This window comes from Nothoprocta perdicaria, unplaced genomic scaffold (genome assembly GCF_003342845.1).
Source record: "Nothoprocta perdicaria isolate Ctin4 unplaced genomic scaffold, notPer1 scaffold_1, whole genome shotgun sequence".
Taxonomy (NCBI): domain Eukaryota; kingdom Metazoa; phylum Chordata; class Aves; order Tinamiformes; family Tinamidae; genus Nothoprocta; species Nothoprocta perdicaria.
The window spans coordinates 15,610,523-15,624,157 of NW_020454093.1; positions in this window are offsets into that span (position 1 = coordinate 15,610,523).

Genomic DNA, 13,635 nt, shown 5'->3' on the forward strand with positions numbered 1-13,635 from the left:
ACRACTTTCCTCCAGGAAAAAGCTATTTTAATCATGCTCTGAATATTGCATAAAAATATACTTTAAAGAGAATCCTTAACCAGAGCTCTGTAGCAACAGGAGCATTTCTTTATTCACTCTCCCCTGGAACTGGTAAGTCGCAGGTAGTTAACCATTCCCAGGAGAAGTCTACCCCTGACCAAACTGGTCTTGTTCCTCCTAAATGGACAAAAAGCAAACTCCCTGGTGTGCCCTGTGCACTGAAATACAGATTAAACTTGAGAAATACACATAAAATTTGCCAACAGATCTGCACAACCTCTGCAACAAATACTTCTTGCATCATTTCCAAAAAATATCTGTGGATTGCAAGCCCATGTTTTCTGGAATATAATATAATTTATTCACTCCACCAAATGCCTATATGGAAATTGCAAGTGAAAATAAAGCACTGGGTGCCAGAATGATCTTGTGTAGGGAGTTGATTTAGGACACAAACACCTTGTTTTATTTATTGACTATAAGTTTCTATGCTCAATTCACAGAAAATATTTGGTAGYCATGTAAGTTGGGCTGGACATTAGGCTTTGTAGTGTGTATCATGAAAAACTAGATGCAAAAACAGAGACAAATTTGAAATTCTTTTTTTGGAAACATTTATGAGAATGCCACTCGACCTAGAACACTTTAATATAGGCAGAAGTGGTGAATTGAAGGCAGTCAAAGTGAATTAATTAAGAAAGCTTAAGTGAATATTAATGGCAACTGCTGATATTCAACAATGTACGAGTGTGTCTGGCATTTATAAATGAACTCTGCTGTTTGTTACATATTATATTAGAGAAGACTTCTAAAACAACATATCAAAATGTCAAACCAACACGGCATTTTTATTTGATGTTCTTTTTTGTTAAAATGAATTATTGATAGCCTTTTTCATAGCTAGTAGGAGACGCTTTTGATTTTTATTTGCTTATTAGATCAAATCTCTTATTCCTTATGTAGACAGAACTCTTAAAAAATGTCTAGATATGAAAAATGTAATTACAGAGCTCAACTTCTTTTCGCAGGGAATGTTCTCCCCACCCATCCCTTGTTGGATSATTTCTAATGATTTCTTAAGCTGATATTTTTATTGGAATTCTGTTAGAAATATAAAGCCCACCCTGATGCTGGAGGTCAAGGTCAGTGTGAAATGGCTTTGTGTGGGCCCACAGACCACACTGGTGGATCTCTGGGTCTGATGAAGGCATCTGAGTTGGCTTATCCTAGGATCTGCGCAGAAAAGATTACTCCTTTTCCACTGGTTTGRTTTTGGAAAGTGTCTTGCCTGAGCAACATCTGATTTTTGATAGAATTCAGGAAGTCTAAGGGGAGAAAAGGTTTGCGTGGTTCTTGGTTTCTCGGGAGCATGTTGAGATAACAAGATTTCTATTTCTGTTAGACACTGTTGCCTGCTCCAGGCATCTGGCAAAGTCTTGGGTCCCCATCAGAGCTCTCCACTGTGTGTTGACCCTCCTGTGCTCTGTGGTATCTGTTGCAAATAGTGCTTAATTACTCGCCCTTTCCAGTGCTCTGGGCTTCACATTTTGAAAAGCTCCTTTACTTTTCAAGCATACCTCTAAATTATGGCTTAGTGAGTTGTGTATTTCTTTAAGACCTACCTCACCTGTCAAATTTAGCAACCCCTGGACTCATTTGCTGCACTCCACCTATAAATGCAGAAGTGTTTTTGGCTTGACTTTATTTTAAGGTCAGAAGTGTTAGAATTACAAAGGGGRAAAAAAAATAAAGCTTCCTCTTCATGCTCTGCTGTTCATCCTGTTTAACATTTGTTGTTTTCAATTGCTTGCAAAAGATCCTGTATGAGTTAGGAGCATAAATGCCGGCGGTTTTTAGCGGGGCTCTTCCAAATCTGAGGTGTTTGCTGKGGTACTAGGTTGGAGGGTGGAAGACACGGCCATAAGATTTTTAAGGCTCACAAAGGGTTTTAAATCCTGATGGATTAAAATTGTCTCACCTAATTTTARTCAGAATATATTCACTGGGGGGTTATGGGTGGCTGTAGGAAAACTGCTGTRTGGAGGATGGAGGGTATCTTCTACCCTCTTAAATGTATTTCTGTTACCTCCATCCTATTGCAGGCTGCAAAATGCCAYTCCCTTCCTGCAGCGTCAGGGGATTTGTGCCTTTCCGTGGCTGCACGGAGCCGCTGCTCAGCRGAGCCTGCAAGCACCTCTCCCTGCCTTTTGCCGCGAGCAAGCTTGCCCTGCTTTTGAATGCAAAAATCAGATTTTCTCTCTCGTTTTGGGTGACCCAGTTTAAGGCTCTTTGAATCTACTGTGCGTGGCGGAGGTCCCCGGTGGCTGGTGTTTTGGCTTAGAGGGATATGTCTGGGCTGTTAAGCCGAGTGGGACTTAGGGAATGATAGCGGGGCTCCCGACCCGGAGTGAGGAGGGAGACACCGTTGCACGGGCAGGGTGTTRTGCCCCTTGGTTAGCGCCTCTGTATTTGGCTGGACGTTTTTCTCTCTTAACAGGAGCCTGGGGTGCCTTTAATAAAAGCTGAGGTTTTATTTAGAGGCTTGCTAGGGCAAACAGCGTGCAGCCGTGTTACTAACACACAAACTCACGCTTCATGCCTTAATAGTACCTGACATAAGTTGGTCATAGGCACTAGGCCAGTGCCAAGGAAATTACAGATCACGTCTCTCACTCTGCCTCTGCCGTGGCCCGTTTTCCCTCTATTTAGGGCACCCTGAATCCCAAACAAGCTGCCCTGCCTGAATTCCTTCAGGAAGCCCTCCCCACGTCCCTGTTTTGTCCTTGGGTCTCAGCAGCAAGGGCGGCCGCTGCAGCGGTGGGGAGCGTGGCTCCCGGTGGGCGGATGAGGGTGTGGGGCTGGCCCTAGAGAGTGTGCTACGAAACCGTGACTGCCGCAGCAATTATGTCGGGCCTAGGAGTGATGGCAGCGGAGGGCTGGGATGACTCAGGGGCGGGATGACGCAAGTTTGGGGTTTAACTTTCTCTTTGCTGGCTCCAGGAACATCCCCTTGAAAGAGCATCTGGTTCAGGGAGCACTCTGCCACATGGCTGCGAGTCTCCACGCTCCCTGCTCAGCCCTGCTTCCAGTGCACGGATCTTCAGAAAAAGCGTGAGACTGTTTATTTTCCCTCTTTTTGCTGGTGTTTAGAGATGTCCTCTTTGCTTCAGGGGATCTCAAGTGGTGCAGGGGAAACTAAGGAGTTGCCTTCATGTGATGCTGCTCATGCTGAGTTCCCTGTTGGTTGGCTTTTGGTATGGAAGAAGGGAACTTTTATTACAAACGGCTTTTATTTCCTCCTGCTTCCATTTAACTAAACCCAGCAGTTTTGTTTTAAACTCCCAGTTTACTTTTATCCAGAGGACTCTTCCTGTGCAGACATGCTCTGAGGCGTCCCAGGCTTCTGAGTGCACACAAAGCCAAACAGCAAATGCTGCTGCTGTTCAGTGCTGCAGCAGCAAAGGCCTGGGTGGACAAGAGCCCCAGCCCCTCAGAGATGGCAGCTTTGGTTTCATTGCTCTGTTTATGGCTGTTGTGTACTTGGTAAATTCAGTCTCATGGTGAAGAGGATGCCCTGATGGAAACTTCTTTCCAGAAGTGTCCTTGGTAGTGCACGTCACCTCAGCTTGGCCAGCTATGAGGTGGGATTATCTCTGGCCCTGATGCAGGAAAAGGACAGTTAGGGTCCATATCACCTCTTAAATACTTTTTCTTTCAGATCCAGACGCTCAGTCCCATAGGCAAGGGCATGGGAGAGTGAGTTTATGGATCACCTACCTGTTGGCTGGCGGGCAGACTGGCTTGTTGGAACTTGGTGGCCTTTCCCATACATGTGCTGTGCTATTCAAGCTGTCCATAAAGAGAGATTTTGCAAGCTTTGCCCTGTATGAGACAGCAGCACTGCCTAAAAGCAACAATTGCCTCATAGTCTCTGGTGCAGAGAGAATATATTTTTTATTTTTGCAGCCTCTGTTGTTATCTGTCCTCTTTCTCCTTGTGTGTTTTTTAGAGGGGATTACTCCTAGCACTAGAGCACTTTCCTCTAAGCCCCAGTGCTGGTTTCCTCATCTAGCTTTAGTATTTACCGAAGAAAATAGGTGGCTTCTGAAAATTAGTACAAATTACATTTGGTTGAGCAAAAGTGTGTGGGTGATGGCTCTGCAAGTTTTCCCAGCCTGGTTATTTTGGTCTTGGCTCTCCAGAGCAGAGATTGCTAATGGGGTTGAGCTGTGCCAGAACGTCTGGTGGTTTATGGTGTCCGTGTCCAGGAACCACAGCAGACCACCAGTTTCATTTTTCTCTTGAGATCCCTCCAGGACTTAAGCTCTGCAATGAAGGCAAGTGCAAAAACCCTTTTCCACACACGTGGTATTAACACTCTATGAATATTTAGAGAAAAGGTTGGAATTCTTTGCTGTTGATATTCAGGTACTGGAAGAAGGGTAGAAGATCTACTACAAGGCGGTTCTTCCTCTCCGWAAGTAACACATGAGCATTTGTCTTCTGCTGTCTAATAACTCCGTGACACAGAGAGTGGACTGTTGGCTTTGGAGCTGGGGCTGCTGAACTTGACTKTGCTCATTTGGGTTAGACACAGCTCCAGGACACCCTGTCACACACAGGAGCCTTCCTCACGTGTCGCTGCATTTGCTGGTTGCTTTTGCTTGTGTCTTGGACTCCAGATTGAGAGCTGATAAGCCTGAGGAGCAGAGGTAAGGAAGGGATCGATGCAGTTTTGAGCTGAGACTGGACTGACTCCAGCAGAGCACAGCTGGGAAAGCAAGGGCTTCCTGATGCCTTCGGGGCAGGGAGGGAAAAGGAGCACTTGCTCTSTATTCATGCCAATAATATAGTGGGTTAATTTTTCCTAATTTTTCCAGAAATTATCTGTGGAGTTTTCTTCTTTGCAGTGGGAATTTTCTTGGTAGTACGGACTAGATTGCTTGTGGGGTGCTTGTTTTGTGTTCTTGCTCATTGAATTGTTATACAGGTGTCTGGGATGACATTCCTTGCATCAAATACAAATGATCTCTGAATGATCAGAGATCGTTAGAGATCATTCTCTTTACGGTCACTGGAGGAAAAATAGCACTGGTTTAGGACAGTTCAGGTCATCTAGAAATAACTGTCTGGAAAAAATCTAATGAATTATTCCTTTAAAAAGCTATTTTTTGTCTGCTAGCTAAAATAGATGTTCAGATTTATAATATAGGCAATTAATATAGTTAATATAATAATTCTGCTTATAAATAATTTATAATATAGACAATTAATGACTGATGCCCAGAACGTAACCAAATATCTTTTCATTCTTTTCCTTTTTATTTACTGACAATGTGCTGCATTTCTAGATTTTRCTATGATTTTATGAAACTGTTTGGAAGTTCTCTTCTTTTATCTCTTCCCAAAAGATAAACCATGCAGAGGCTGGCAGCCCACAGTATATTCCTTTAGTAGGAAGAGGAGACAAACCCACAACAAAATCTGACTCCTAAGGAAGTAGTTTACAAGGGATAGGCCTAAAATGATAATTTTTTTTTCCTTCTGTGAACAGAAATAAAAATTCTAAAGCACTCACAAGGTGGCAGGATAGAGGGRGAGATAAGCTACCTTAATCTTACATTATAGATCACTTTTGGAAATTCTTAAGATCAGAGGGATTAGCCAAGGTTTTATTTTAATGAAGAGAAGATTATCAAATATTTCTTTAACTTCATTTTGGGCCTTAAGTTGCATGTGGGAGGTTTCTTGTTCCCTTGTACAGTAATTTTTGTGAGTCTGCTTTAATGATTTCCTTGTCTGGCTGGAAAAATGAAAAAAAAGGAAAATTTAAAAATAATTAAACTTTTGTCCTTATCCACTTTCTATGTAGCTATCAACTATTATTCTTTAATGAGGTACATACTTTGAATAAACCATATATTTTAAAATTATTTCTGAAGGAAAAAAATCGTATTTTTCATTGTAGTTTTAATCATCATATTTTTGCATTATAATTTTTTATAATAAATTTTGTCAGACTAAAAATGACATTTCCTTTTTTCCATTTTGAACTTTCTGTAATGGAATGAGATAAAATCTAATTCTGCACTTCATGTATTCCATGGGCCAACTCAGCCCTTGCTTTAATTCCATTAGGCATTTTTTTCAGCGAGAGGAATAATTTACAGGAAATACTTGGCCCCAAACCCTTTTCAGAGTGAACGATGCATTAGATATTGTATAAACCCAGTAGAGGTAGGTTCTACTGCAGTCACACCCCTATTAGGAAAAGAGATTAAATGCAACCTGGAATGGCAGGACATTGTCCATGAGAAGAAGGGATGGTAGTGAAAATTTTGCAGTTGCTGCTCTGCTCAAACCATGACATTGGTGGGGCTGGGTCCTAGCTGAACATGCATCCCAGCCTCGTGCATCCCCAAGGAGATGCTGGCCGCATGGATTGATATCAATGGCAYGTCCCACGTCTTCGACGGGGTGCATGAAGCTGGAATTTCACGCAGYCTGGGGAGACACACGCTTCTGCTCCCGTAGCAAGACTGTTCACATGCAACATGAGATGAGGAAGAGTTCCCTAAGACTCTCCAGCCCTATCAGCATATAATGGCTTTGTAGAGTTGAGTAGAGCACGTTATTTCAGATGAAAGTCAAACTTTTAAAAAAGACTTATTTATTTTTTTTCCCCTCCCTTCCCTCTCCCAACTCTCCCTCCAGTTGGCAACCTYGTGCTATGGGAAGCCCTCCTGCTTCCCCATCACTCCCCAAAACGCACAGCCCTCCTCCCGGCACGGGGAAACTAATCCCTCCTGCTGACTGAGTGATGCCGGCGCCTTTAAAGTAGTGCCAGCTAAATGCAGCATGGCAGCTTTTCATAGGGAAGCGAGAAACTCCAATCCAATAAGCAGGGAAATAACCATTACAATGAAGCCCTGGTTTCCCTTAGGTCTGGCAGCTTGTCTGGTGGGACAGAGCGATGGCTTTTCGCTACGAGTTGGCCATGGACCATAGGATAGAGATATGAAGACTTTGTTTCTCTCTAAGCTTAAATCTGTGAATAGATGCATTTCTTTTAATCTTTAATCTTATAGGAAAATCGCTTTATTTTGGGGGATGAGTTTTCAGGCAGYGAAACTGCCTGAAACACTCTGTGCTGGGATCAATAAACAGAGTGCAGCAGAACTCACGCTTCCATTTCCCAATCCCTCTTCAAACCGTGAGGATGTGAGGTGGCCCAGCTCAGGCTTTGTTAGTTTGAGATTAAACTGTGGTGTTTGGAAAAGAGCATTGGCGAGGTGATTCTGACTGTGCAACGTGTTGGCTTTCATGAAAATCAGCAGCACAGTTTTGTAAGCAGATCTGCATTTCGAGCGAGTGTGAGGCACTCCGTGGCGAGGGTGTATTGTGAAGGACCGAGTCAAATGGTTTCTGGGCTGTTTAATCTGTGAAGAGAAGAGGGCTTTGTAAAAGAGTCCCCAAAATGCAGCCACTGAACAGATAGAGGTGAGGACAGCTGATGTGTTGGAAAGGGCAAGTCCATCTGTGGTGCCACAAGCATCTGCTGAAAGCAGTGGGGTGCTTGGTTGTTCAGTAAGAGGGCAGAGGACATTTCTCTTCTACAAGGACATCTTGAGGTAAACTTGTTCTTATAAGGTTTAATCAGGGCAATTTTCATCTTAATTTTCTCTTTATTGAATGGAAAATCAGGAAATTCACCAGCGTGAGAAGGATTAAGTGTGGATAATCCATTTTTGTGACTTATTTTGATAAGAGAAGAGCTCACCAACTCCCCGTAGCTTTGCAGCGGAAGACGGTTGCTGACAGATTGCACAAAATATGTCTCTGCATTTTTAGGACCCAGAGACAGCATCTTGCGAGCAGATAAAACCAAATAAAACTTGACAAATCATCTTTGTACTGGAGGGATGAGAAGGAAGATGCCGATAAGTTTTGTTGTAGGATTCAAACATGAAATTATGAGGAAAGGTACTGAAYTGAGGCCATTCTTTAAAAGCTCTCTTAAACATGAGGGATCTCAGTTAATTAAAAGTTATTGCATATCTGTTGCTGGGGAGTGAAAAGTTTATTTTTAATTATACCGTGTTACATAATGGTGTTGGTGATGTGATGATGACAGAGGCAGCAAGATGAAGTGGTAGAGATTAAGTGCACCTTTTTTAATATACTGAAATTAAAAAGGTTGATGCATTCATTTCATCCTTGCCCACCTGGATCTGTTTCATGTCCTTGGTTTAAGCTCGGAGCTTTTAGGGGCAGTGTAATTTGGCTCTGCACTAGTGGAGCCCATAGCCAAAGGCTGCACTTGTCCATGGTGAAGACTTCTTGAACGTACTGTTCATCAAAATAATATAGATTCTAATCTACTTTCAGCTTTTCTTTTGATTTTCAAATGTTTTGACCAGCAGACCCTCATGCATGCATCTGTATGTAATATGCCAACAAATCACTTTGATCATTTATTGTAATTGTGGAAAGCCTATTAAATCTGAATGATTTCTTAAGTAATTTATTTAACATTGGTTATAAAACGATGTTATTTGCCTTGATGCAATCAACAGTTGGCTTTAAAATCTAAGCACGCAACAGGGGAGTTAAGCCTGTTGTTTTTAACTGGAGAGAGCAGCTACTGAAAAGTTGCTAACAGGAAGAAAGGAAAGTGTGATGGATGAATTGCAAACTGAATTTTTGCTTAGAACGTTATTAAAGAAAAAAACAACTTATTTTTTGCCTCACCTAAAAATACCTCCTATGAAATACTGCCTTTTCTCCCTACTTTGCAGACTCCACGTAGCATATATCTACCTGTGTATTTACCAGGGTCAGAGGGGTGTTCGTTTGCCCCTTTGGAGGGGTAGAGAAACTTCATTTTGAACTCTGCGTTTTTGACTCTTGCTTTACCTTCTAAGCAGTGAATGAGATTCCTGGTGTTGAGGTCCCCAGGGGATGCCCAGACTTCACCATCCGGGGCTCATCCTGCTGTGCTGCACTCAGCTCTGAGCAGCCCCCAGGGCCGTGGATGGCTGAGGAGATGAAGCCAAATGGAAAAACAACCAGGAAATGGCATCTTGCAGCATCCTGCCTTGACATTGGGCATGAAAGGCATGTTGGGAGCCATGAGCAAACTGCTGTCCCCTGCTCCTGTCTTTGCTAACCCTCTTTCCTACAAAAGGAATGATGATTATGATTATTTTTGGTTTGGCCTATATAGTGCAGTTTTAAGTTAAACGATGATAGACACTTGTAGTATCTCCAAGCAAATCTGTTGTGAAACTGTTTTTGTGGCCTCAGTCTACCCTTGCTCCTTTCCCAAGAGTGTAATTCATCCCAGCATCGGAGACATGCATTGGGAAAAGCTGATTGATTTACAGGCTGACTTAACGTGGCTTCCATCAGAAACTCCTGACTATTGAGTACTTGTAGGCAAAGTATAAATAGTAATTTAGAGTTTGCTTTGTGTAAATGCTGTTTAATAACTATGTATGCTTCTTCCATGGCTTGATTTTTCAGGAATGAGAACTATCACAATCAGGACTTAATTTTAATGGGTTTTAATTTTTTTTTTTTTTGTCTTAAAGGTGGTGGCCATTATGGAAATGAACCTTTACAACTGTAAAGTTTAATAACATCTATTAAAATCCTTTCAATGTTGTGAATTAATTGTTTGAAGATCTTCAACATTAGGTTGTATCTGAACAGAAGCAGATGCAAACATCTCTGTCCGAGATACATGGTATCTTAAAACTGAGGTTGAATATATGGGCAATATTGGGACTTGGTAACTTCTTCTGACTTTACATGAACATGCTTTCATACTATTATTTGAGTAGAGATTAACAGTTGGATCAGTCTCATGCGTTTGGCATTAACATGAGGACAACATCATGTTACCAAGACAGCAATCTTGGACACTGACAGGATTTTTTTGTGCTTGTCCATATATCTTTGCTAAGAAGAAAAGCTAGTATTACAAAAAGAAAAGCAGTAATTTAGACGTTCATATGTGAGCTGTAGTCTGGTTGCCTAAAATATCCATTTCTCATGTTACTAAAATATCATTTCTCATGAAGTCCTTTTAAAGGACTTCATTAAATTCAGATACATGAGAAAAGAAAGAAAAGAAGGGAAGTGGTTCATGTCAGATGTGCACTGAGCCACTTGATGGGTAAGTTTTGGGAATTCTTTGCCAGGATTAAGATACCTGTATGATTTTGAGGGTGGTGTGTTATGATCCTGCTGTTGGCAAGATGATTTTTTAGTATCGGCACTATGTCGTGTGTTGTTCATATTCATTATTTTTCTTAACTATTACTGGAAAGTAGGAGTTGATTGTGAAACTGAAGGCAGAGTAGGCAGATGGGCAATGCGACCAAGACCTGTGCTGGTGTCAGAGAAGGGACTTAGTGGAAGGAGTGGCTCAGCTCTGTGTCCTCAAGCTGCAGACATAGAGGAACATTGAGAAGGACGCTGAGGAGCTACAATACAGAGCRAATGGTCACATCTAGCTGCCTGTCCTGGGAATACATAACTGTGTCCAGTTGGATACCATCTTGGATGCATCATCTAGGCCCAGAAGTGCTTGTTCCTGGAGGCGAGAGCAATAAATGCCTGCCAAGGCTGAGCCCTGCTGAATGTGACTSGGTCTTCCCCAAAGCCCTGATGGTCCAACCCGGGCACCAGAGCCATCATGTCCTCCACGGCGCTGCAAACCTTTCTTTGGTCTTTAGTTGGCTTTCACCAGCAGCGAGAAAAATAAGTCTGAGCTTTAAACTCTGTCTTGGTGTGCTCAGCAAGGCAAAGGAAAAACGAGCTGTAATCTGTGCTTTTGCTGAACATGTCTTTAGAGGGAGAGCCCCTCACTCTCACAACTGCTTTCTCTGGGATGTGGATGAAAAATAGCAGCTGTCTTTGCCTGGCACGTGCATGAGTGTTCCTGGCATGGATAGTGCTTTGTACCCCTCTTTGCACCCTGCCCTGGCTGGCTGGGATTTTACATGATGTTTACAGGTTTTGAAGTTTTAGATCAGTTAAAAAAAACAGAAAATGTAGAACTTACATTCAGGAGCTTATGTCATGGTGCACTGCTAATATTTAGCRGTCTGTTTTAGCAGTTAAGAGTCATTTTTCTCAGGGGTCTGAGAGCTCTTGCAGGGCGGGAGTGGGCAGTGAGCTGTTCATTTGTTTTTCCAAGTAATGAGTTTCTTTCCCCCCATAAATGTAACCAGAAAGGAGGCGGCATCATTTGGCAATGCAACGTTCATGTAAAGTTTCATTTTGCCGGAAATGTTTTTGCTTAGTTCTTAAGAACAGATTGAGGATTTTGACAGCACAATGTGGTGTCCAGTCCATGTGTAGGTGGCAGGGACGACTTTGTGTGTGGGGGTGCCAGATGTTTTCCTCTGCTTCAGGGAATTTTGTTGCAAATACTCATCCTTTTTGGTGCAATCTSTTGCTTTACGAGCTGCAGGACTGCGTGTGGATCCTGAACATGGGCTTTGCCTGTGGGCAGTGAGCACGAGTATCTGCAGGGAGCTGCAGAGGAAGCCCAGAGATCTTCCCACGTGGGGAGCTCAGGGCCACTCCATGCTCTGTGTCGTCTTCCCCGGCGCGTCGCCAACACCAATGACTGGCGTTCACAGAGGGGCTGTGATCGAGGTGATGTCGCGGGCWGTGTTGCTTGTCATGCATGTAAATTCTCCCAGTTGGTACTGGGAGAACTGTTGTGTCTAACCGAATATTAGGACTTTTTTTCCCAGTCATTTTGAAGGGAGGGATTAAAAATATCTGCTCTACTCTTGCGGTCAAAGTGGAAACCTCCATTCTACTWTTTTTTTTTTTTTTTTTWCCAGTGCTCAGCTGCCCTGAGGTGGATATTGACTGCAACTGCTTGAACGTCTGTTTGCCCACACTGGCTTATAGGATCAGCTTGGAGAAAAGAGATCTATGCTCTTGGTATGGGACTGGCATTCACTAGCATGGCACTTGGCCATCTGGGGTGAATTGTGCCTGTCTTCTGCCAGTTATCATTTTTTTTYTCCAAGGAGGAATATGGATCAGAAAATTAGTAAAATTATAGGGCTGGAGGGAATTGCAATCCAGCTGCCCATCCTGGAGCAGGACCAATATTCTTAGGTAAGCTTGGCTTACTTAGCCTATTCTCCTCAAAATCTAACTGAAGGACACTGCATACCATCTTTTAGTAGATTATTCTGATACTCCCTTGTCCTTGTCATTTTTTTTTCTAATGTATAACCTAAATACTCCTAGCTGCAAATTAAGCTGGTTAATTTTTGTTTTGTTGTACTCTCAATGGGCACAGAGTACAATTGACTGCTGTCCTTTTTCTAACCTTATACAGATCTGAAGTCTGTTATTATGTTCAGACCTCTCTTTCTGAGAATAAACTTGTTCTTCTAGATTTCCTCAGAGGGACACACAGACTTGCAGCAAAATATCCCAAATCCAGGCTAATTCCGTGGGTCATCTGGTAGGTTTTTTTGGAAGCTTTTTTACTGTTTACAGTGCAGTAATGTCATGGAGAAATGCTTGTTATAATACATGATGTCTGCCTTTATTAACACAGTTATCAACATSCAAGAAGTCTATTAATTCCAATCCTCTTTATAAAGGTGACTTAGCAGAAATGACTATACATGGAAGAAAAAAAATCTCTAGGACAAAGCATTATTAAAGTTATTGGGTTTTTTGTACAATAGTAATTAACATTCTTCTTTCTTTGTTGCAAAATCTAAAACGCAAAGATAGAATCATAAAGCTTTCACCTCCCTTCTCTCCTCCCTATAGAAATCTTACATGTCCCAGAATACTACAGAGTAACTTCTAAACATTGAGGCAACCGGAGCTGATGTTGCTCTGTGGATTTGAATGATTTTGAGCTATTTCATTGYGGTTGACTATTAGGCTGTATGGATGAGCTTTCTACTTACAGTCYGCTTTCCTAAAAGTATGAAAAAATGAGTAAAAAACCACTCTAAGTAGGATTGCAGCTTCTGTATCATGGATACAGACCATCTTGCAAACATTTTTAAAGAAAGGAGATAGTGCCACAGACCTGCAATTATTATTTCATTTCGGTAAAATACTGTGACTAACTGTCTTGATTCCCTATATGCACAAAATCAAGCCGGAACATTTCTCAAGTGTTATTTTGGACTCTGCTTTAGTTTCCTGGGCGATTCTCTGCAGCAGAACTGGTACTAACTGGTCCTTACTCAGCTTATAAAAAGCTCAGCGAGTASCACATGGAAGGATGTTTGTGCTGTGTGATGTGGTGTGGCGTATCCTGTTTTCAAATTAGAGAGGGTTAGAGCTAATTAGAAGCGTAGTGCCCAGCTACAGCCAGATTGATGGCCACTTTGCCCATTGTTTTCACCAGCTTCCCATGCTACGTGTGCAAACCACGTGAACATCAGTGGTGGTGCTTGCTGCTGTTCCCCGGTGCAGAATACACTGCCTGCTGAGAGGCACCACGCGTGGACAGYCACCTTCCTGGGGTGCCTTGTCTGCAGGTCCCCTTGCCACCCTCTTTCTTGGTGTGGAAGGAGCTAAAGAGAGAGCTGACCGGAGTGGGGGACCTGC